The 24878-nt window shown below is 37.1% G+C and overlaps 1 long non-coding RNA gene across 1 annotated transcript; it reads right to left on the minus strand.

Moving 5' to 3' along the window:
* LOC123837046 (uncharacterized) lies at nt 1-24785 on the minus strand. The gene is made up of 4 exons (XR_006789139.3): nt 24459-24785; nt 24216-24339; nt 2387-2483; nt 1-1913 (listed from the first exon to the last, which is right to left on the minus strand). It is a non-coding gene; the product is annotated as an uncharacterized LOC123837046 (long non-coding RNA).
* Nucleotides 24786-24878: the final 93 nt, after the last annotated feature.

A 24878-nucleotide genomic window follows, 5' to 3' on the forward strand; every position in this document is an offset into this window, starting at 1 on the left:
CTGAGATTAAGAGTCTCTTATGGTTTGTCTCTCTCTCTGGTTTTGTCTTGTTTCATTTTTCCCTCCCTTCCCCTATGATCCTCTGCCTTGTTTCTCAAATTCCACATATGAGTGAGGTTATACGATAATTCTCTTTCTCTGGTGTTAGGAAAATTGGACAGCCACACGCAGAAGAATGAAACTGGACCATTTCCTTACACCACACACAAAGATAGACTCAAAATGGATGAAAGACCTAAATGTGAGACAGGAATCCAACAAAATCCTTGAGGAGAACACAGGCAGCAACCTCTTCAATCTCCCCTGCAGCAACTTCTAACTAGACGCATCACCAAAAGCAAGGGAAGCAAGGGCAAAAATGAACTATTGGGACATCATCAAGATAAAAAGCTTTTGCATATCAAGTACTACATTATAAATGATGAAACCCAAATACCCTTCTACTTCTGGGCTTGGAGAAAACTGGCAATCCAGTTTCAATAATCCATAACTCAAAAGCAGGAGATTGGGGGATTTCTTTCTTGGGGTGACATCCCTAGAGGAAAGCCCTAACAGATCCCTTATGACTACTGCTCTGCAGTGAAACTACCTGGCTGGATTAGGCTACAGAGAAGCCCACCAGGCCATAGTCCAGTCCACATACATGCAGAGAGGGCTTCCTGTCACCTACTTGGGTCTCACTCTGAAATGTGAGCAGACAGTCAGGGACCACCAGACTGTTGAGGGAAGGGCCCAGGATGAAGGACAGAGAACAGCAACACATCCTGCAAAAAGGAACTTTCAGGAAACAGAAATTTTAGATTAAAAAAACTTTAAAAAAAAAATCTATCATTAATGCCCTCACAGAACTAAGCTTTACTTCTATAAAAGGACAAAACAGGAAATTTTAACTGAGGCACCAGCTCCCTTACACTGAATTAAGGTAATAAGTTGCTTGTTCCTTTGATCAAAAATTTCTTAGTTGAGGCAATATTTAGGTTATATGCATCATAACTTAGAGTTAAGTTTGAGAAAGTATATGTTTTAGACATGCAAGGTACATTAAAAATAAGCCTGGCTTAAGAAGCTAATAAAAGTATATCAATTTTCTACCTGGAGGTCACTATTTTGAAGATAGCTTGTTTTCAATCTAAGTAGTTGCCAATATTCTCAGTTATAAATTTTACATTTTAGATCATTCAACACAAAACTAACAGGCCTCAGGAAAAAAGTGAAACATTTTCCATTCCAATTATTTCTAAAAGGCAAGACTGTTAGCATCACAACTGAGATTTTTCAGGTATCTCGGGATATAGCACACATCTGGGTAATGGGAAAGATCTAGATTTCCTGATCACCCTAACTAATTTTCATTTATTCATTTATTCAACAAATATTTATTGTGCTGCTACTGTATGGTAAGCATATGCACACACTAGAAATCCAAAATTGCGTAAGATAAATATGGTCTCTGTCCTCATGGAGTCTGCAGTGGAGTGGATTTCTCAGCAATATCTAGATCTACCTATCCCATGTGCCATTTGTAAATTTTAAAAAAGTAGATAATCAGGTGGCCTCTGGATGAAGACCTAAGAGGATTTCCTATAAAATAAAGCATTAGGGCTTTATGGTGTGAAGTTAAACACTGAGATTCTTATTTTATTTTCTCTTTGGACTGTTTTTATTTTATAGCACTATTTTTTTGTAAGAAGCTGTTACCTTTGTCACATTCATAAATAAAAAACTTACTTCCCTTAACCATATTTTCAATGAGCATGTTTCTGTTGATTTTCAGTTACTCCACATTGGGCGCGTCCTTTTCCCAAGGCAGAAACAGAAACAGGGCGTAGATGGGCTGAAGCAGCGTGCTGTCAGGACAGTAGCATGTAACAGCTAGGTGGTTTGGAAACAGCAGCTTCCTTGAGCTTCCTAGGCTAAGTCAAAATAATGAGTCAATGAGACATTTGGTGAGAAGTTTCTTGGCCCTGATCTTATTTTAGTCAGGCCTAAAATACACCTCATTCTAATTCTGTCTTCCCAAACAAACAGTACAATGTTAAAATAACAAAGAGAAAATACTGGCAACTTATGAAATCTTTAGTAGCAAAATGGAATGTAGCAACTAAGTTAAACAAGGCTCTATGTTACCTAATGCTCTTCATAAACTCCCCCTGAGGGGTACTCAGCCATTAGCAGCCTCCAGAGGATACTCACTTGCCAAAGAACTGTGTGAGAGGCCAAGAGCCCTGGAATCAGACCAACTCCTGACTTCCTCTGACGATGGGCACTTCCCAGGCCTCGCTCTCTCCCCAATCAAATACTGGGGATACCCTTTCTTCTCAGCCTCTGAATTTCACAATTCTTAAAAATTATGTCTTACCTTGTTCACTTTTTCACCTTATTTTACCTTTTATTGTTTCAGATCCCCTTCATTTCTCTTTATTTTTCTCTTGTTTCAGGATGTCCTGGACCAAAGTTTTGTGGTTTTTTTCACGTGGAACCTGCTGGGAGTAAAATCAACAAGGATCTCTCATCTATACTTAATTTTCCTCACAGCAGGTGCTGTGATACAGCAAAAATTCTAGACAGAAATGTGGTAAGGCTTTTGTTGCTGCTGCCATGCTAGTTACCCAAAAATCAATAAATGATTAGAGCACCTAACAGAGTGGATGATTCCAGTAGCATTAAAATGATGATGGAGGAAATCACTTAAAATGCATACATGTACTTGTTCTTTGGCTGTCAAGATTTCAAGCTTAACATGCATAGTAGCTAACCAGTTTCTGAATATTGTTTAAAAGAGTTTAAAGGTTGATTTGTTGTTGTTGTTGTTGTTCCATGTTTGCAAAGAGAAAAAACAATTTAGAATTTGTGGCAATCAATATAGTCAGGTAAAAATAAAGAAATTCAGCAAGAGTTCATTTGTCCAGTATCTGTTCATGTAAATAAATGTTCTGGAGAGCTAATGTTTACTCTTTCTAGCATCAAAACTTTAAAATTTATAATCACTTCAACTTCAACAAAAGCTTTCAAAATTCCTATACACAATTCCTTCCTTCTTGGAATTTGAATATTCAATAGAATTTCATATTTTTCTTGATGCAAGAATTGCAGTTACTCATTTGCTCTTGCTCTAAATATGCCTTTGGTTGTAACTGGTTTTTACAACTTCTCCATCTTTCCACACCTGGCAGAAAATGCCACAATCTCACAAAATGAATATGGCTCAAATTTTCATGTCCACATTCAGGCACTCAACACTGATCATCAGCTCTTCTCTTGTTCATCTTCCTGTCCTCCAGGCAAAATCTAAACTTTTACCCATGACCTCAAGCTTCCAATTCCACTACTCACTCTCACCTCCTTTAGTCTTCCTATTACATTGAGAAAATTGAACCACACATCAGTCAAGGTCTTGTCCCTGTTTAATTCATATTTCAACCTCAGCTTCCCTTCCTCAGGGCATGAATGGGCCCTCTTCCTTCAACCTCTGTTCTCTGTCCTGGTGTGCTCAGGATTTCTGTTAACTATTTCCCCTGACTCTTCCATTTAAATCTGTTTTTGATATTGACTTAGAAACATACTTAAGTTGGGGCGCCTGGGTGGCTCAGTTGGTTAAGCAACTGCCTTCGGCTCAGGTCATGATCCTGGAGTCCCAGGATCGAGTCCCGCATCGGGCTCCCTGCTCGGCAGGGAGTCTGCTTCTCCCTCTGACCCTCCTCCCTCTCATGCTCTCTGTATCTCATTCTCTCTGTCTCAAATAAATAAATAAAATCTTTAAAAAAAAAAGAAACATACTTAAGCCTATCCCATCTTAATGAAGAATGAAACAAAGCAAAACAAAAACTCCCATTGATGCTGTACCAAAGTTCAAATTCTATTGTTTTTCATACTGATTCTCACTCATGATGGCTTGTTGCTTAGGTGTTTTATAATTCTGAATTTTGAGCTTACGTAATCTAAATCTATGGAAATAATGATGGGATCGGAGTTAAATGTGGACTTTTCTGGAGAGAAATTTTATGTGCTTCTGCCAGATACCCATGGCCACATTATTCTAATTTCTAGGATTGGGATTATATACATCTGAATAACAATTCCACAGGAGGTCAGTGTTATATTTAGGAATCCTTAAGAAATTCTTTCTTTTTGCCCTACCCAGAACCAGAACCAAGGATGAACAAGTGACCTGGTCATGTATCTTTGTTGATAGGAAGATTTTCTTTTCTAACTTAACATTTTACTGAAAAAATATCCTTTTGAAGGAACTGACTATTGGAATCACTTTGCACAGGTACAAGGTATTATTGAGCCATGAAAACACAGGCCTGTTTGTATCAGAAAAGACCTTCATGCAGCCACAAACCCAGTGTTGGGTTACCACATCAGATTTCTGCTTTTTCTTTATTTTTGGACAATGAGGAATTCCCTTATAAATTTTAAAAAGTTTTGGCATTATGTCCAGCACATTTTGTAGTAGGAGATCTAGCCCTCCATAGTGCTAGAAGCAAAAATTCTCAGATTTCTCTAGCAGTAAGACTGAAGCCCTATCTGTCAAGGTAATGTCAGACTGAATCATTATGATTACAGGGAGCTCCAAAATACAAAGTCTTCTAGACCTACAAAACAAAACATTTATTACTTATTTTGTTAGAGAGAAAAAAATAGTCCAAATTTCCTCACCTTTATATTAACTAAACAGATAAAAACAAAAATAGACCTTGTACAACCAACTATGGGAATTATATTGAACACGATTTCCATTTCAAAGAGATGAAGGAAATTTAGCCTTAAAAATTTAGGCAAAATGCCTAAGGTCACACAACCATTAAGAAATAAATCTAGGGATGTCTGGGTGGCTCAGTCAGTTAGGCATCTGACTCTTGGTTTCAGCTCAGGTCATGATCTCATGGGTTGTGGGATGGAGCCCTGGGTCAGGCTCCACACTCAGCAGGGAGTCTGCTTGAAGATTCTCTCCCTCTGTTCCTCCCCCACTCATATGCGTGTTCTCTCTCCCTTCCTCTATAAAATAAATAAAGAAATCTTTTAAAAAAAAAAAAAAGAAATCTAGTATGCAAACACAGAGCTCTCTTTTTTAAAAACCCACAGTAAACAACAGATTATATCCTCCAAAACTTCTAACAATGTAGTTATTGAGTAGATACTATAAAATGACCATATTTAAAATAAAATAAAGATATATGAAAGGAATGTGAGACATACTAAGAGAAGACTATAGAAAGGGACAGGCAAATTTTAAAAGAATAAAATAGAACTTATATAAATGAAAAACCTAGTAATTGTGCCTGATTTTCATTTTCAGTAATTGTAGCAAAGTAAATCAGATCAACCCGAATGCTAAGAAAAACTATTAAAGCTGGCAAGATATTTTTTTAAATCTGCTTGAATCCATTTGAGGGTTAAAGAAGCAGGGATAAATAAAAAGACATAGATCTAGGGGAAGAAAGAAAGAAGACAGAAGAGGTCTGCATCTGGGGTCACTTTTTCTTAATGTACATGCTTATACCAGAAGCATCTGAAAGAATTACATGTACATGCTTATATCAGAGGCATCAGAGAATCAGGAACTTAGTAGGATTTTGAACAGATTCATGGTGCCAAGGGAACAAAAACTGGAGTCCACTGCCTGCCCAAGACAAGGGTTATGACAAACATCTTGGACTTGAGTTTGGGATCATTAATTAAGAAATACACCCTAGGAATGAGGGTTTATCATTACAAGACAGACTTTTTATAAGAACTGAAGCCCAGATAAGAATCATCTCAAATTGTGATTGAATTAAGATGATCTGAAATTTGTAGCCATTTACCAAAAGAAAATATGAATCCTCTCTGATGGGAAATAACATCATCATACCCCTAAATTAGTTATATTACTTTGCATTAAATATGCCATTCACATTTAAAAATAAACAAGATATAGGGAGACAAGACAACATGATCACAACCAAGGGAGAAACAGATAACAGAAACAGACAAACAGGAAATCCAAATAATAGAACTATTGGAAACAGATTTTAATATTTTTAAGGAATTAAAAGATAAAATTGTTAATATTGGCAGACAAGTATAAATTATAAAAAGGAATCAAATGAAAATTCTAAATATGAAGAAAATGTAATGACTGAATATTAATAACTCAATATATGGGCTTACAGTAAATTAGTCGCAGATGAAAAAAGAATAAGTCACCTGGAAAATAGGTTGGAAGAAAATGTACAGAATTAGGTAGAGAAATAAAAGGAAGGAAAAATAGACAAAATTACATAGAAGAGTCATAGGTGATACAGTGAAAGTTTGAACAGATGTGTAATTCAAGTCTCAGAAGAAGAGGAGAGAAAAATGGGGCAGAAAATAGTTGAAGAGAGTATGGCTGTGGATTTTTTAAAACTTGCAAAAGAGATCAAGCCATAGATTCAGGTAGCATTAGAAAATGCAAAAATGAGGAGTACTTACGTAGCTCAGTCTCTAAAGTGGCAGACTCTTGATTTCGGCTCAGATCATGATCTCAGGGTCCTGGGATTGAGCTCCACATCTGGCTCCGCACTCAATGCAGAATCTGCTTGAGATTCTCTCTTTCCCTCTCCCTCTGCCCCTCCCCCTGCTTGCTCATGTTCTCGCTCTCTAAAATAAATAAATAAAACCTTTTTCTTTTAAAGATTTTATTTATTTGTCAGAGAGAGAGAACAAGAGAGAGCACAAGCAGGGGGAGCGGCAGGCAGAGGGAGAAGCAGGCTCCCCACTGAGCAGGGAGTCCTATCTGGGACTTGATCCCAGAACCCTGGGATCATGACCTGAGCCAAAGGCAGACGCTTAACTGACTGAGCCACCCAGGCGCCCTATAAATAAAGTCTTTTTTTAAAAAATGAAAAAAATAAAGAAAACCCAAAAACGATAAATACAAAGAAAGCTACATGTAAGCACATCATAGTGAAATCAATGAAAAACGAAGAAAAATAACAAAATCATAAAATTGGTTATAAGAAAAGCAAAGAGACTAGCTTGATGGGATCCATAATATGACTCATTATTGACTTTTTGATAAAAATAATAGAAGACAGAAGACAATAAATTGTATTTTCAAAGTGCCAAAAGAAAATAACTGACAACTTAAAATTCTATAATCAATAAAAATGTCTTTGCGGAATTAGGATATTCGCAGACTAAAACAAGAGAATCAGTTGTCAGTAGACCCCCTGATGTTCTCAGTAAATTCCACTAACAGAAATATTAAAGGAATAACAGTTACCTCTAGGTAGGAAGAAGGTCATAGTGATTGGGATAGGGGGTTTCTGGGTGCTGACAAAATTCTACTTATTGACCTAGGTGGTGGTTACAGAGTATGTTTGGTATGTTTATTTTGTAATGATTCATTGAGATTTATCCTTACAAGGTGTGCACTTTACATAGATGAGTTAAACAGAAAGGATTAATCAACTTGATATAGATTTAAGCAAACTACCCGGAGAACAGCATAAGGAAATAAAGAGATGGATACAATGAAGAAGTTTAGAGATGGTTCTAAAGAAAAGATTCATGCAGCTGTACTCTCGGTTTCAAAGGAGAAAAATTCCTAACTGATATTATAAAAATCTAATGGAAACAGAAAGAAGAAAAGGGAAATCTGCACATAGATGAGGGCAATAGTAAGCAGTAAAGGAGAATAAGACAAAGTTACATAAAATTGGGTTACTTTCAACATCCAACCTCATCAACTGGGGAAGCCCCATGGAGACAGCCAGGCTGGGGTCCCAATTGAGAAGGCTGGGTGGAGCGTCCTCCCCTCTGGTGAGACTTTCAGCTGACCATTCCCACAAGGGCTGTATTTATAGGGCAAATGATGGGGTCTGAAGTTAAACATTTGTTTGCCTATGTGCAGTTTGGAGCGAGCTGCATTCCTATGTTATCGTGTCTACATATTCAAGGAGTCTGGGCTACTTCTGCTTGCCTCCTTTCCCAGATTCCCTTCCATGTGGCCAGCTCAGCCTGGAGCTGGAGGGGATGTAAGGCAAAATTTATAACTCTTGGATTCCAGACCAGAAGGGCCAATTCTAACCTGGAGGCCAGCTTATGTCAACTAATCAGGCTCCTGAGGTCACTTATGCAGCACAAGTCTCATAAACAACATTCCTTAGCCTGCCTGCGTATGTGCAGGTCTGAGTGGTTGGTTGTGCAGGACAAATCACAGAAACCTCCATCCATGTAATACAGAGACACAGAGGCTAGAACATCCAGTTGAAGTTGCAAAGGAAAGAATTGAAAGATAAGAGAGAAGTCAGAAAACTCTTTAACGTGCTGAAAGAAAGTAACTGTCAACCTAGAATTCTAAACCATGATAACTTACCCATCAAAGTAAGAGTGAAATAAAGACATTTGCATTCACACATTTTTTTCCCCCAAGGATTGTTATTGGGCACTTACATTATCTAGACATAGTATCATGGTATTAATGAAAATAAAGTTTCTGCTCTCACAGTTCTGAGTCCAGAAGTTTGAAATGAAGTGCATGGGATAAGAATAAGGATGTCAGCAGGTCTGCTTCCTTCTGGAGTCTCCAGGGGAATTCGATGCCTTGCCCCTTGGTCTTTCAGAGGCTGCTGGCATTCACTGGCTTATAACTGCATCACTCCACTCTTTGCCTTCTCTCTGACTCCTCTTGCAACCCTTTTATAAGGACCCCTGCAATTACATCAGGCCCACCCAGATAATCAAGGATAATCTCCCCATCTCAATAGCCTTAATTTAATCACAGCTGCCAAGTCTCTTTGTCATGTAAGGCAACACAGGTTCTGAGGATTAAGATGTGGACATTCTTAAGGGGGCATTACTCAGCCTACTACAATACATATGCATTTCTATTGAATTTTACCTTGGAGTAAAACTATTAGTGCATAAGATATTCATTATGTTCAGCATTAGTAGATAAGCCAATCAGTGTTTCTAAATTGTTGTATCTACTTATATTTCCACCAGCTGTGTTTCACATACACATCAACACTTGGTACCATCAGTCTTAGTTTTAGCTATTCTGGTGGATGTATATTGTTTTATCATTACTTTAGTTTACATTTCATGTCATTAGCAATCTCCTAATAATTAATGAGGTTGAGCACATTAGTACATTTCGTATGTTTATTTTTTTTTAATTTTATTGTGTTATGTTAGTCACCATACAATCCATCATTAGTTTTTGATGTAGTGATCCACGATCCATTGTTTTCGTATAACACCCAGTGCTCCATGCAGTACGTGCCCTCCTTAATACCCATCACCGGGCTAACCCATCCCCCCTCCCCCCTCCCCTCTAAAACCCTGTTTCTTTCTCAGGCCCATAGTCTCTCATGGTTCATCTCTCCCTCCAATTCCCCCCGCCCATTTTTCCCTTCTTTCTCCTAATGTCCTCCATGTTATTCCTTATGTTCCACAAATAAGTGAAACCATATGATAATTGACTTTCTCTGCTTGACTTATTTCACTTAGCATAATCTCCTCCAGTCCCATCCATGTTGATGTAAAAGTTGGATATTCATCTTTTCTGATGGCTGAGTAATATTCATTTCGTATGTTTAATTGTAATTTAGATACTCTCTTTTGTGAAGTACCTATTAAGTCTTTTGCTCATTTTCCTGTTGGGTTGTAGTATTTTTTCTTACTGATTTGTAGAAGTCCTTTATATTTCTTGCATATAAACTCTGTGTCAGATATATATGTTGAAACTATTTTCTACCACCCTGCGTCTTCTATTGTTATCCTTTGATGAAAGTTTTTAATTTTAATGTACTTAAATTTGTCATGTTTTTCCTTTTTGGTTAGTATTTTTGAGGATAATGTATAAAGAATTTTTATCTACTCCAAAGATAAAAAAAGGTTTCTTTATGTTTTCTCTTACAAACCAACATTTTCAAAATATTTCCCTGGCTGCGATGTGGGCAGTAGTCTTAAATTGTATCAATTAGGAGATTGCTAATATAGACTCTATTACTCAAAGATATCAGTACCAAAGTCTCAGTAATTCTCCTGGATTTACTTTTTAGACTTTGCTGTAATTCTTGCTACCACTTTCACATGATAGGCATTAAAATGTAGGAAGAAGCAATACAAAAAGAGTGTTCTTCCCAGATTTATCAGCTCCTTCAAAGGAGAGCTTTCCCCAAAGCTTCACCCAGAGACAACTCTAACACCTCCTCAACCACTTCATTTGCAAGAGAGGTAAGGAATTGTCATTTTTTTAGCTCACTACTACATCACTCCAATATAATAGGATACGATTTTTAACAAAAGAGGAGAGAATGGATCTTTGGGAGGTAATTAGCAATATTTACCGAGAGGACAAGAGTAGAAGCAGAATTATCAGGTAGCAAGATGTTCCCAACACCCATTTGAAGAGGACTAGGATGATGGTGGGAAACGTTGTAAAAGTGGTCAGATTCTGCAGCCACTTTGAAGATCAAATGGGATTTGCTGATGAACAAATAAAGACTATGATAGTTTTACTACTGATGGCTATTTGCCAGAGTATTATTAATGGATCTATCTCATAATGAAGGAATTTGAACCAAGAAAGAAGGAGTAGATGGAAGATGAAATTCAGAGGGAAAAAAAAAATGTTATGCCTTTGACTAATTTGGAGAATAAAATAATGGAATAAAGTTTTAAAATTATCTAAGTGGAAAAAATTAAAGTTTTCTAAGGTCCTTCTATTATTCAAGAGGAGAGCAGATAAAGGCTATTAGAGCACAGGAGGGAGAAAATTACATGGCCAGGGATAAAGAAGAGAGGAAAGGGCCTTTCAGAAATACCAACTATTAGGTGCAAATATTCAGAGCTCTGCAGGAATCCTGTGGATTTTGAGAAGGACAACAGCGTGGCATGTGGCTGGATACCAGCCTTCATTAAGGGTGCTGAGGAAGATTAGGATACAGCTGGGGCAGTAAATTAGGGACAGAGTGTATAGGGTTATTTCAGGAGGTTTTTAGGAGTCTGTACTTCCTTGCTTTGACCAATGCAGAGCCATTAAGTATTTTTAAAAGCATGTGTGGCATGAGCCATGCTTTTAAAATAATTATGTTTTTAATATAAATATGTTGTAGAAATGTAAACTGAAATTGGTAAAACAGGTAAGCGACTACTGTAATAATCAATGTATAATGTGACAATTTAATATTTCATTTTGAGGCACTGTGCTATATAAATATGTGAGTACAAAAATGAAAGACAATGTCCCTATACCAAGGTAACTTATAAGACAGGTTGCTGGTGTTTGAGAATTTCATATATGTTTAAGATAGCAACATATCAGATTTCTGAAACCAAGCTAAACAAATAATTAGTAATACTTTAAGGACTTCTAAGCATGTTTCTTTTTTTAAAAAGATTTTATTTATTTATTTGAGAGAGAGAGATTGAGTACGAGCAGGGGAGGAGCAGATGGAAAGGGAGAAGCAGGCATGATCCCAGGACCCCAGGATCATGACCTGAGCCGAAGGCAGACGCTTAATGACTGAGCCACCCAGGCGCCCCAACGTGTTTCTTTTTTCTCTACGAAATTACTCAAAAGAAAGCCATCATAGATAGAAGTGAAATGTGTGAAGCCTCCATATGGTTATGTGGCTTTTCATGGTGTAGCTATAGGGCTGAATCTCAATTCTGTCTCTAGTGTTGGAATCAAGGTCTCAAGTAGAACTATGTACTGAATCTTTTTTCTCTTATATCCCAATCGATTCTAGTGTGTATCATTTGCTCGAAAGATGAATGTCTCATATTGCAAGGAGCACAGATGTGCCTCTTTCTCAGCCATAATGATGAAAAACTCCAGTAAGCAACTATTTTGTGAATGGATTTTATGGGATGCCAACTCATACTGCAAAACTAATTCATCCTTCTGCTAACAACAAACATTCACCCAAATTTCCCCCACCCACCTGCCAGAATAAGCATGATAACACATACAAGATTTTAGATAAACAATGTATTTACCAGGTTCTGAAGCAGTGTTCAATCAAAGCAATTTTATAGATTTTCATGAGGAAAATCCATTAGATTTTGTTATGTTGCAGTATATCACAATCTAGAACATTGTACTGTTACAGAATTTTAAAGAAGCAAACTTGTTATGAATGTTGTTTTGACCTCAGGAAAAGCAATTGGAAATTTCTAACTTTACTTGTAAAACATGCCTATCTTGAGGAGTCGGGTTTTTCATTACTGACCCTTTGTTTCCTGTCTGATTTTTTTTAATTATAACGAAATACTTCATGAAGTAAAATAAGAAACTTTACTATTTTTTGATAAAAGGTTGTTGGCAAAAAATTTTTTTAAATCTCAATGCTTTCTATTATCTTTGGGGTTCAGACTAAACTCTGGGGTTTCTACCAAATAAAAAAATTAAATAAGTTTGTGAGGCATTAGTACTTGCAAAATGGACAGTCTTAATTACGTCAACTTCTTCACCACCTCCAAGATAAGTAGTGTATAAACAACTCTACTTTTGTATTTCATGTCTAAAAGGAAGAAATTTCCTTTGTGATATCCAAGCTTAGTCCATCTTTTATTAGTTTTCTGTGACTGCTGTAAGAAATTACCACAAATTTGGTGGCTTAAACACCAGAAATATATTCTCTCCTTTCCTCATCCCGCCTCCGGTGGCTACAGGCGTTCCTCAGCTTGAGGTTACATCACATTACCTTCTCCCTTTCTGTGTGCCTCTCTCTTATAAGGACACACATGTTTATGGTTAGGGCCCACTCAAGTAATCCAAGATAAACTTTTCCTCTAAAGAGACCTAACTTTATCACATCTTTTGTCATATAAAGTAATATTCATATGGGCGCCTGGGTGGCTCAATTGGTTGAGACTCTGACTCTTGGTTTTGGCTCAGGTCGTGATCTCAGGGTCATGGTCTGATCTCCGAGCTCAGTGGGGAGTCTGCTTGAGATTCTTTCCCTCTACCCCTCCCCACACAGGTGGGCTTTCTCTCTCTCTCTCTCTCAAAAAAATAAATAAACCTTTTTAAAAAATAAAGTAATATTCATCAATTCCAGGAAATTGACATGGATCTCTTTTGATGCTATTTTTCAAATGACCACACACAATCTATCTGTGATTTTATCTCATACTTTTCTGCCACACGGGATTTTCTCCCCCTGATTCCCACCCTTCTGCTGCCTCCTCCCTTTCTCTCATCTTTGATTACTTTCCCTTCAGTGGTTCCTTCCCCTCATCATACACTCACACCGTTAGTTTGCTAGGGCTGATAGAACAAAGTACCACAGATTGGGTAGTCTCAAAAACAGAAATTTATTTTCCCACAATTCCAGAAGCTAGACATCTGAGATCAAGGTGGGGGCAGGCTTGGTTTCCGAGGCCTCTCTCCTTGGCTTGTAGATGGCTGTCCTCTCTCTCCTCACATGATTTTCCCTCCATACATTTCTGTGTCCTAATTTTCTTCCTTATGAGGACTCCAGTCATATTGGATTAAGGCCTACCCTAATGACCTCACTGTACCTTAGTTACCTCTTTAAGGACCCTATCTCCAAAAACAGTCACATTCTGAGGTGCTGGGCTTAGGACTTCCACATATAAATTTGGGGGAAACACAATTCAACTCTGTAACACGACCGTTCTTTCCCATTCTGGAAAAAACAAAAACAAACAACCTTCCATCTAAAGAAATATTCTTTCAAAGTACCAGCTGTATCAAACATTTACTTCCCATCAAATAGCCTGTGTTTCTCGACATTTCTTGGCCCTCTTGCTGTAAGGTGGAACTTTGGGACTAATTTCTAGGAGGCAGTACCACAGCTCTAATGGACCAGTAGAGGCTTGTACTATGAAAACGCAGATATAAAAAAGAAAAGTAATTTCATTTTAGAGTCACCATCTTCTAAGATGGACAACAAATGGATGATAATGTTTGTTTCACAGAAAGAAGTTTCTGTGATACTCTCAGCTCCATTTTGTTCTCATGTCCTCAGCTTTCATCAATGGAGGTTATAATAAAGAGCTTCACAAAGTCCATTGTGACATTTACTGTAGGAAAACTATTTACTATAGTACATCTTCAAAAATCTTTGCTTCCCCTGAGGGTCCCTCTTCACTTTTTGGCCAATGTTAATCCTGTAATTGACATATGTGTTTATTTTGATTTTGGTTTTGGTTTGCTTAAAAGCCATATTTGGGGTGCAAGTCATACAACTAGAATGTAAGCTCAAATGAAGGTAACAACAAATGAAGGTCCTTCATGCATCCCCTATGCCCAGTATAGGTGTTCAATAAATATGTATTAAATAAATGAATGAGCCAACTTTATAGAGCTATATGGCCTAAATGCTTACATTGTTTTTCCCCAGATCTTGACTTTCTATGTTTACTTATATTGGGGGGTATACTTTCTCTAAATTATGAATGTAAATATTGTAAAAGTTATGAAAATCTCTTTAATAAACATTTAGTTGAATGGATTATCTCAGTTGATTATGTTGTTTCCACAGGTCTGCTACTTTTAAATGATGAAATGCCAAGGAACAGCCCTAGCAAGAGACTTTATACATTCATTCTACATCAGGTCAGCAGTCATCACAGAAAGGGTTGAATCATCAGTCCTGAAAGGATCAGTCAGGAATCTCTGATGTCCCTAAAATCTTTCAAGGGGTCTGTGAGGTCAAAACTATTTTCAAAATGGTATTAAGTCAAATATTATTTGTCTTTTTCACACATATTTTTTCATGAGTATGCAGTGAAGTTTTCCAGAGACTACATGATATGGGAAATCATAACAAATTGAATTAAGAAGCTTCTATTAAGCCTCAAAATGAAGGACATAGTCTGAACATACCCAAACACCAAACATTTATAGTCATGCAACCAAAGTTTAAAATTGTCCTGATTCCCAGAAATGCTGATTCTGACCTTAAATAAAACTATGCTTTCTTCCTATCAGCATGACTTTATAGCTTCCTAGCCAATCAAGTAAGCAGATAGGCAAACAAATCAGTATATAGAGTGCTACTACCCTAAAAAGAATGTGAATTTCTAGTAACAAATCACAACAGAAAACAATGCACTTCCTCATTCATGCTTTATAAACTGAGCTGTAACCACTGAAAGCCACCCTTCCACCACATTTAGTTTTGAAGTCTCCCTGCTTATGAATAGTTTGTTTCTTGCTCAATAAAATATTCATATCAAATAAAGTTCTCTGAATTTTCTTTTAACAAGCCAAATGTTAAAAAGATTTGGAAAAATGTAAAACAATGCCATCCCCTCACTAAATTTTTTGTTCTACAGATTAATTTTACAAAAAAAAGTATTATTTTTGTTAACAGTCATTTTACTGTAGTCATTTTCAACAACTATTTTAGTTTATTTCAGTTTTAATTTTAACACAGTAAATATTAATAGATAGAACCCATATACAAAAGCTGTTTGAGAGATCCTTGGAATGTTGAAGGCCACAAAAGTTTCCTAAGACCAAACAGTGAGAACCACTAGGAAAAGAATGAACTCCCTCTTTGTAGAAGCTCCTTCCTCTATGCTGTGGTAAAACAAAACCGAAAACAAATGTGTCCCCTTTCACTACTTTGGATCATTAGTCCCAGAAACATCTATGATATCACAATTAAGCACCACTGTGAAATACAAAAAAACTGCTCAAGAATCTGAGTGACGACCACACAGACTGTTTATAGATTTATAGATACAGCCCCAAAGTATGTTTTCTCTTTTTGTTTCCAGTCTACATTTACTTTAAGTCCAAACCAGAATTGGCTCCCAAGAAACTGGGATCTGTATCTGATTCTCCTGGTGCAATTCCCCATTCAGAGAGGTATTGACATACTCCCTGGGTGATCTTTATATTTCTGATACCACTGCCCAGAGGTCTTTTTACATTGGGATATTTCTCAGAGGCATGGCCTTGCTCTAGAATGGGGAATATATTTCATAGCACATGCCAACTCTGATATATTGTTAGCAGTTGGCTGGAACACTGTTTGAGAAGGATTCTCAGGCATTTCCAGGCTTTGCAAGACAAATGCCATAATTGATTAGTGGCCTACCATGAGTACTAAAAGGAAGATTGCGAGCTTCTGTGCCGTGTATTTGCTGACCAAATGAAATCAGTTGGAACTGCTATGGTCAAACAGATATAAGCAAGACATTAAGTGTTTCATCCATGTAAAAATTACATGGGAATGTAATTACTATGATGAATAACAGGTATCAGCAATAATATCTCTCTCATAAACAAACTCAATCTGCTTAAAATATGAACACAGATTTTAAGATTCAAAGAAATATATTAAGAGAACATAAGAATTGCCTTAAAGATTTGTCATAACATAGACCGTGCACATCTGTGTATCTGGAGACATTTTTACCTTGTACATGAACTAGGATAGATGCCAACTACCCTCGTTGATCTTGGCACTTTCCGGAGCTTGACCAGAACTTACTTTCAGAAACAATCTCCTCAGAATGGAATTTTAAAAGGTGGAGATGAGGGATGCCAGCTGTGTCCCTTAACAACTTCCAGATGTTACACATCTTTCAGGGGGTCTGTGCCACCCCTATAATGAGGCATCTGCTACAAGTCCTCAATTTCTTTACAGCATATCATCTTGTTGGTGCAATTAATGACTAACACATGGAGGAAGAAGAGGAAGAGGAGAAAATCAAGAGAGGAGAAGGAGCAAGAGACAAAGAAGAAAGACACCAGACAGAGAAAGACAAAACCTCTATGATTTCACTTAAATGTGGAATCTAAAATAAAACAAACTCAGATACAGAGAACAGATTAGTCGGTTGCCAGAGGTGAGGTGTTAGAGGTGGGCAAAGTGGGCGAAAGTGGTCAACGTACCAAGAAGAAGAAGAAGAAAGACACAAGTCATTCCTGAAGATTTGAGCTAGTGTGACTTTTTCCTTGTTTGGCAGGAAACATAGATACTATATATTTCTTTAGAAAGTGTCCCTGTGACTATTAACACTACGTTCCATTCGACACACCACTGCCTTAGCCGTGACACAAACTGCCAATACATTCCTTAACATCACATTTTGTTGATAAAATAGAATTTCAGCTCTTTTGAGAACAACGCCCGAGCACTGACAAGAACACTAACTTGTTTCTTTGCGAGTTTGCTTTTTTGTCATTTTGCCTGGCAGTTACACTCTGGAAAAGTGTACACAGGAAAGCAAGTGATGCCTGGAGCTAATAATTCTGGCTCTAAATACAGCACTGTGAAGAAACTGGTTGGGGAGGGGGTACAAAACTCATATGGAATTTGTTCCCTTGGAAACAAAAGAATACTTCGTGTTTGGGGAATAAATATATATATTTGCAGAACAATTTTCACAAAAAATATGCCTCTAAAATGAAATCCTGACAATATAGTCACAACAGTAGTGAGGAGTAATGGGGGGCATAAATATATAGATAATTTTATAGCTTATAAAGTATTTACATGCATTTGACTCCACAGATCAGGCTGCAAAAATTATGTGCCAATGATAAACTGATGTGAACCAGAAGGGATTCCTGTTATTGCTTTACTGATAAAGATGAAAAGTCACAATGAGCAGAAATTTGCTCTCTTATCCCCCAATGAAACCTACAAATATCAAAAAAGAATTTTAAACCTCATCTTGGAATGAGAAGAAAAAGAAAAATATAGGAAAGGAAAAATATTCTAAAATAAGTTTGCAAATAGATGGCTTTTTGTAGGATTTTGATAAAGAAAACAGTGATTATTATCAAACAGCATGAGTTCTTTAAGAGTAAGTCTTGAAAAATTTGCTCCCTCTAAGACTGATAAATCTGAATTCTGGAATTCCATAAAATTTTTATTTTTTATTCCATAAAAGCTGTCATTCCTTACTTTCCCCTTAAACAAAAGGAGAAATATGGTATTTAAGACAATCACACACAAAGGTACATGTTAACTCTACTTTATAAAATAAATGAATCAGACTTTTAGATGTCCCTAAAGTCCCCTCTAGCTCTAAGATTTTTTGAATCTAGGATCCTAACATACCAGTGTCATCAGCTTATCACAGCATATATCCTTGTTTCTCTCTTAATCAATTTCGTTATTAACTTAAATAAAAACTTAATTATATTTTAAAAATTTACAGATGACAAGTGATGGCAGAAAGAACAACGTTGAATGATACTTAATTTCTGAAATAATCTCGATTGGTTAGAACAGTTTATTCTTCTTGGCATCCTCAAGGCACCTCAAATACTATTTGTTGAAATAATGAATGAATCAATGAATCAATGAATCAATGCTAACAAGGTGAAATTAATTTTTTCAGGTACAGAGTTGACTAAACCTAGTTTGATAGCAATTTAGTCAGATACAGTGCCTTACCAGCTCTATTTAAGCCAAGAGTCCAATTAACAGAATTCTAACATCTAGGGAAATTAATCTCACTGTTATCTGCTCTAGTCAGACTATGTGCAAAATACTAAATTCCTCTGGGCATCACTTTCTAAAGTGGATATTGGCAAACTAGAGTTCAATAAGAGAGGGGGGCCAGGATATCTAGAGGTCTGGAAATTCTGTCAGGAGATATAATCGAAGGATCTGAGATGCTTAACTTGGAGAATGAAAACAGGAGGGACATGTTGAATATCTGGAGGGTTGTCATGGGAAAGATACATTAGAGTCATTCTGTGGACCCAAGGGAAGAATATGGAAGCTACAAAGAAACAGATCTTGCTTTAGCATAAGGAAGGAATTTCTAACTGTTAAATCTGTCCCAAAATGGATTAACGTACTTTGCAAAAAAGGGAATACTTCATCACTTTAAGTGGTCAAGCAAAAAGTACATAATCTGCCAGGGCCTTGCAGAAAAATTATTACTGTGGGTGGATATTAGCATGAATGATCTGAAGAGTCTTTCCTGCCCTAAAATGCTGTGATTCTGTGATTCTTGAGTGATTGCTGCCTACCTCTTCAACATCATCATAATCTCTCTTTTCACTGACTTATCTTCTATTCATTCAACATCTGATCAGCTCTCTCTTTGTTCTTGCTCCAATTATTCACATTTGCTCATGAGGTATCCTGCAATCTGACTTCCATTGCTATCATAGCAGAAAAAAAATTCTTCTCTTAAAAGTCATAACCTCTTTGCTCTACTAGCTAATGGGCTTGCATTTATTTTCACTATTTTTGACTCTGTAGAGTTATTAACTATTCTATCCCCTATACCTTCTTGCTTCCTTTATTCCTAGTTCTTCAGTTTCATCTTTTTTCCGACCATTTTGCTTTTCTTCCACCTAAGTGGTTTCCTAAGGCATTGATGCTTTTTATGTATAAGATTTTACTGCCATTTTTGGTGGTGGTATTAAGGTAATTGTTAAGTCCCTAACTACAATAAGATAATATCAGTGATGTAATTAACACAAGGTCTTTGTAATTTCTCTGCAATGACTTGTTTGACAATACACATTTTGCAGTTGTTTAGGTTTATTTTCCTAGGTGAGTTGGAGAAATTACTTCAAATTTTCTTATTTTCTAGTAAACAGGTGGAAATGCTTCAAATTTTATTAAAAGAAAAGCTTATCTTGGAAGGACTTTACAGTATCACATCTTATATCATCAAAGAAACTGTCAATCCACATTACAAATGTTAGAATATTTTTTTAGCCTTTGGATTTAAAATTAATCTGAGGATGGTGTCACAATCATGTACCTAGCATAGTTGAAAAGACCATGAGTCCTTCCCACATGTCAAAATTTGACTTACATTTGTAGACACAAGCTGTTAGAAAGTTTTTTTTTAGAGAACTGAAGCTCTGTTTTCCAAGTCTACATAAAGCTTGTTCTTAAAAGGAATCTCTCATCTCTTATTCAGTGGTCACTTGTACTGTTTACCATTATCCTATTCATACATTAGATTAATTAAAGCTCCCCTACTCTGTATCACAATGTTAGCCAACTTTGAAACGGTCCCCATTCAAATTCTTATTCCCCCTTCAAAATAACCGATACTGCAGTTAAGATATATGGTTGCTTGGTGTAGATAGTTGTGTTGAGTCTTAGGATCTCAGAATGAACAAACGTGTGCCTTTATCAAAGGTCTAAATCAAAGTTGTCCCATAGAACTTCTGGTGAAGGTGAGAATGGTTTTCTATACTTTCCCATAAGATAGCTATGAGCCACATATGGCTATTGCACCTTTGAAAGGTGGCTATTGTGACTGAATGACTAACTTTTAAATTTTATTTAATATTTTAAACACTATTTTTTAAGGCCAGTTTTAGGTTCATAGAAAAATTGAAAGGATGGTATAGAGATTTCCCATATAATCTTTGCACCCACACATAGCCTCTCTGTTATCAAAGTCCCGCACCAGAGAGGGACTGTACATTTCTTACAATTTATGAACTTATATTAACACATCACAATCACTCAAAATTCATTGTTTACATTGGCTCACTCTTGGTGTCCTACATCCTATTGGTGTGGACATGCGCATAGTAAGACAGGTCCATCATTATAATATCATACAGAGTATTTTCCCTGCCCTAAAAATCCTCAGTGCTCTGCCTGTTCATCCCTCCACCTTCCCTAACCCCTGGCAAACACTGGTCTTTTTACTGTCTCCAAAATTTTGCCTTTGCCATAATGTCATAGAGTTGGAATCATACAGTATGTAGCCTTTTCAGATTGGCTTCTTTCACTTAGTAGTGTGCATTTAAGGTTTCTCTATGTCTTTTCAGGACTTGATAGCTCATTTCATTTTAGTGCCAAATAATATTCCGTTGTCTGGCTGTATCACAGTTCATTTATCCATTCACCTACTGAAGGAAATCTTAGCTGCTTCCAAGTTTTGGCAATTAGGAATCAAAATGCCTTAAATATCTGTGTGTAGGTTTTGGTGTGGATATAAGTTTTCAACTCCTTTGGGTAAATAGTAAAGAGTACAATTGCTAGATTATAGAGTAAGAGTATTTTTAGTTTTGTAAGGAAGCACAAAACTGCCTTTCAAAGTGGCTATACCTTTTTGCATTCCCACCAGCAACAAATGAGAGTTCCTGTTGCTTCACGTCCTCATCAGCATTTGGCATTGCCAGTATTCTGGATTTTGGTCATTCTGGTAGTTGTGTAATGGTATCTCATTTCAGTTTGCATTTCTTTAATGACATGATGCAGAGCATCTTTTTATATGTTGTTTTGCTGCCTGTATACCTTTTTTGGTGAGGTGTCTGTTAAGGTCTTTGGGCCATTTTTTAATTGGTTCCTTGCTTGCTTACTGTTGAGTTTTAAGACTTCATATATTTCGATAACAGTCCTTTATCAGATATATCTTTTGCAAATATTTTCTCCCAGTTTGTGTCTTGTCTTCTGTTCTCTTGACTTTGACTTTTGAAGAGTTTTTAATTTTAATCAAGTCCAGCTTATCAATTCTTGCTTTCATGTGCTATATCTTTGGTATTGTATCTAAAAAGTCATTGATATACCCAAAGTCATCTAAATTTTCTCTAGTTACCTTCTAGGGGCTTTATAGTTGCATTTTACATTTAGATCTGTGATCCAAATGTAATTTTTTTTTAAAGATTTTATTTATTTATTTGAGAGAGAGAGAATGAGAGAGAGCACATGAGAGGGGTTACAGTCAGAGGGAGAAGCAGACTCCCTGCAGAGCAGGGAGCCCGATGCAGGACTCGATCCAGGGACTCCAGGGTCATGACCTGAGCCGAAAGCAGTCGCTTAACCAACTGAGCCACCCAGGCGCCCAATCCAAATGTAATTTTTATAAAAGCTGTAAGTTGTGCATCTAGATTCATCTGTGTGTGTGTGAATGTCCAATTATTCTAGCATTATTGGTTGAAAAATTATCTTTTCTCCATTGCATCGCCTTTGTTCCTTTGTCAAGTATTAGTCAACTATATTTATGTGGGTCTATTTCTGGTCCCTCTATTCTGTTCCATTGACATATTTGTCTATTCTCTCATCAATACCACATTGTCTTGATTAGGGTAGCTTCATAGTAAGTCTTAAAGTCAGGTTGTGTCAGTCCTCCAACTTTGCTCTCCTTCAATACTGTGTTGGCTATTCTGGATATTTTGCCTCTTTATATAAACTTTACAATAAGTCTGTTGATATCCACCAAATAATTTTTTGGGATTTTGATTGGGATTGCATTGAATCATAGATCAAGTTGAGCACTCACATCTTGACAATATGAGATTTTTTCCCCTTGGTTTTCCTATCCATGAACATGGAATACCTTCCCATTTATTTAGTTCTTCTTTGATTTCATTCATCTAAGTTTGTAGTTTTCCTCATATAGATCTTGTAGATATTTTGCTAAATTTATGCCTAAGTATTTCATTTTGGGGGGTGCTAATGTAAACTACATTGTGTTTTCAATTTCAAATTCCACTTGTTCACTGTTGGTATCATTTTATTTAATTTTAATTAAAATTTAAATAGCTTCATCTTGCTTGTGGCTACCACTTTAGTCTAGTCTCTAGAAAATACAGTCATGAATTATTCCTTTTTTAGGAATTATTGCCTTTTAAGAATAAATGTAAATGGGGACACCTAGGTGACTCAGTCAGTTAAGTGTCTGCTTTCAGCTTAGATCATGATCCTGGAGTCCTGGGATTGAGCCCCACATCAAGCTCCCTGCTCAGCAGAGAGTCTGCTTCTCCCTCTTCCTCTGCCCCTCCCCTTGCTCCTGCTCTCTCTTGCCCACTCTCTCTCTCAGATAAATAAAATCTTAAAAAAAAAAAAAGAATAAATGTAAATGTTATTATTATACCAAAGTAAAATGCTGCACCAAAACATTTACACTGACTTATTTATTTAATATATATGAAATATATCAGGCACTATGTACCAGTTGTCATACTCATGCTATGGAGCATTGAGGAGCTCAGACTATTTAGAGATGTAGTAAATAAAAAACTGCAATACAGTTTTGCTTGCTATTATAGACAACTGAATAAAGAATTGTGGGGACACTGCATACAGAATAATGGTAGGAATTTATTTTTTTTAAAGATTTTATTTATTTATTGACAGAGGGAGACATAGTGAGAGAGGGATCACAAGCAGGGGGAGGGGGAGAGGGAAAAGCAGGCTTCTCACTGAGCAGGGAGCCCGATGCGGGGCTTGATCCCAGGACCCTGGGATCATGACCTGAGCCGAAGGCAGCCGCTTAACGACTGATCCACCCAGGTGCCCCTAATCGTAGGAATTTAAAAAGGTTTCGTTGAAGAGTTTTATTTAATCTGGGACGTCACAGAAGAATAAGTTACAAAATAAATAAGAGCGTGGTGCTGTGAGGAATAAGACAGGCATTCCAGAAAGATATGGAGTCCTGAAAAGGCTTGGTGTATCTAGGCCACTACTTCACATGTGGTGTGCAGTAGTTGATGCTGCCAAAAAGTAGAATCCGGGCTCATGGAGGCTTATTTGTAAGGAAGAAGTTTGAATGCCAAGTGGTCACATGGTACACTATAGTTTTCCTACTGCATTTATACTTTATACTAAGTACTTTTTTTAAAAAATCTGCTTTATTGACTGCCTTCGGCTCAGGTCATGATCCTGGAGTCCCAGGATCAAGTCCCACATTGGGCTCCCTGCTCAGCAGGGAGTCTGCTTCTCCCTCTGACCCTCCCCCCCTCATGTGCTCTCTCTCTCTCTCTCTCATTCTCTCTCTCAAATAAATAAATAAAATCTTTAAAAAAAATCTGCTTTATTAGATTTATAAGTTGTTTATGGCAAGATCATGCCTGCCTTACCAACCAATGTACTCCATGGTATCGGATAGAGAATCAATAAGTCTTTGTTATATGAATGAATGTTTCTGGTTGTTCTGAAGCTTGATACCCTTTGCAACTACACCACCTACCCTCTTCCAAGCTACCTTCTTGACTTCTGCTCTTCTACCTCTTGGCTGGCAATCACTTTGCCAAACAGTGTGGCTGTTTGGTGGCAGTACTTAGTAACAGGTTTTGTGACTGTGTTCTCTGCATTTTAAATAAAGTTGGGAACTTTACTGGACAAGTACCTTTGTGGCATTGGATTTGAGTCACCCCGAATAAGAGGCTGAGATTGGAAAAGAACTGGAACAATTCCCCTTCACCAACTCTATAGCGCATGCAGTTAAAAGGAATGAAAATTTTTCTTTTAAAGTGAAAAGTTAGGTATAAAAATAAAAGAGGACAAGAAATTTACTCCAGAGTAAATACCTACCTTTTACTGATATCAATGCAGGGTAAAGCAAAATAAACGTGTCTTTTGCCTCCTCCATTTCATCCGTAGCCATATATACGCATTATCGTATGTTTCTATTTCTTCATTGCTTGATGGAGCCAATCTTCCCCAGAGGAGAAATAGGAAAGAATAACAGTCTAAATCTAGAACACCATGAAAGCAATGCCCAGCCTTTTTGGTACCCGAATTAGTCATCTTTGTGCAAAAAAATAGAGTACCTACCTTCAGTACTGTGTCCCACTTGTCTCCCAAAAGGTACTCTGTGCCCTGTGCCCACGTAAAAATTAGCATGATACCCAATGGACTGCTCCTTGTTAATAACTAGGGAAGAAGAGATATTACTAATTGCAGGCACAGACACATCTCCTCCCCGCTCTCTCCCCAAAAAACAAATAAAGGGCAGAAGAAAAAGAAAATTCGTTAATCTGATTATCAGTGCCCTGAAACATTAGTTACAATACAAACAAAGACCGAAAGTAGCACTTTTCTAACTTGACCCCTCCTGCATCCCACCCTTTTGCGAGAACCTCGCCACCTGGCTTCCAGCAAAACCCTGTGCCTTCATAACAGGGAGGACGCCCCGCCCACGCGAAGTGGGCGGGGCTACGGCTCTTCCGGCACGCCCCTGCCGGAGCGGGGCGC

The sequence above is a fragment of the Mirounga angustirostris genome, unplaced genomic scaffold (genome assembly GCF_029215605.1).
Source record: "Mirounga angustirostris isolate CCGP_5_RB_7025 unplaced genomic scaffold, mMirAng1.0.hap1 SCAF_8, whole genome shotgun sequence".
NCBI classification, from domain to species: Eukaryota; Metazoa; Chordata; class Mammalia; order Carnivora; family Phocidae; genus Mirounga; species Mirounga angustirostris.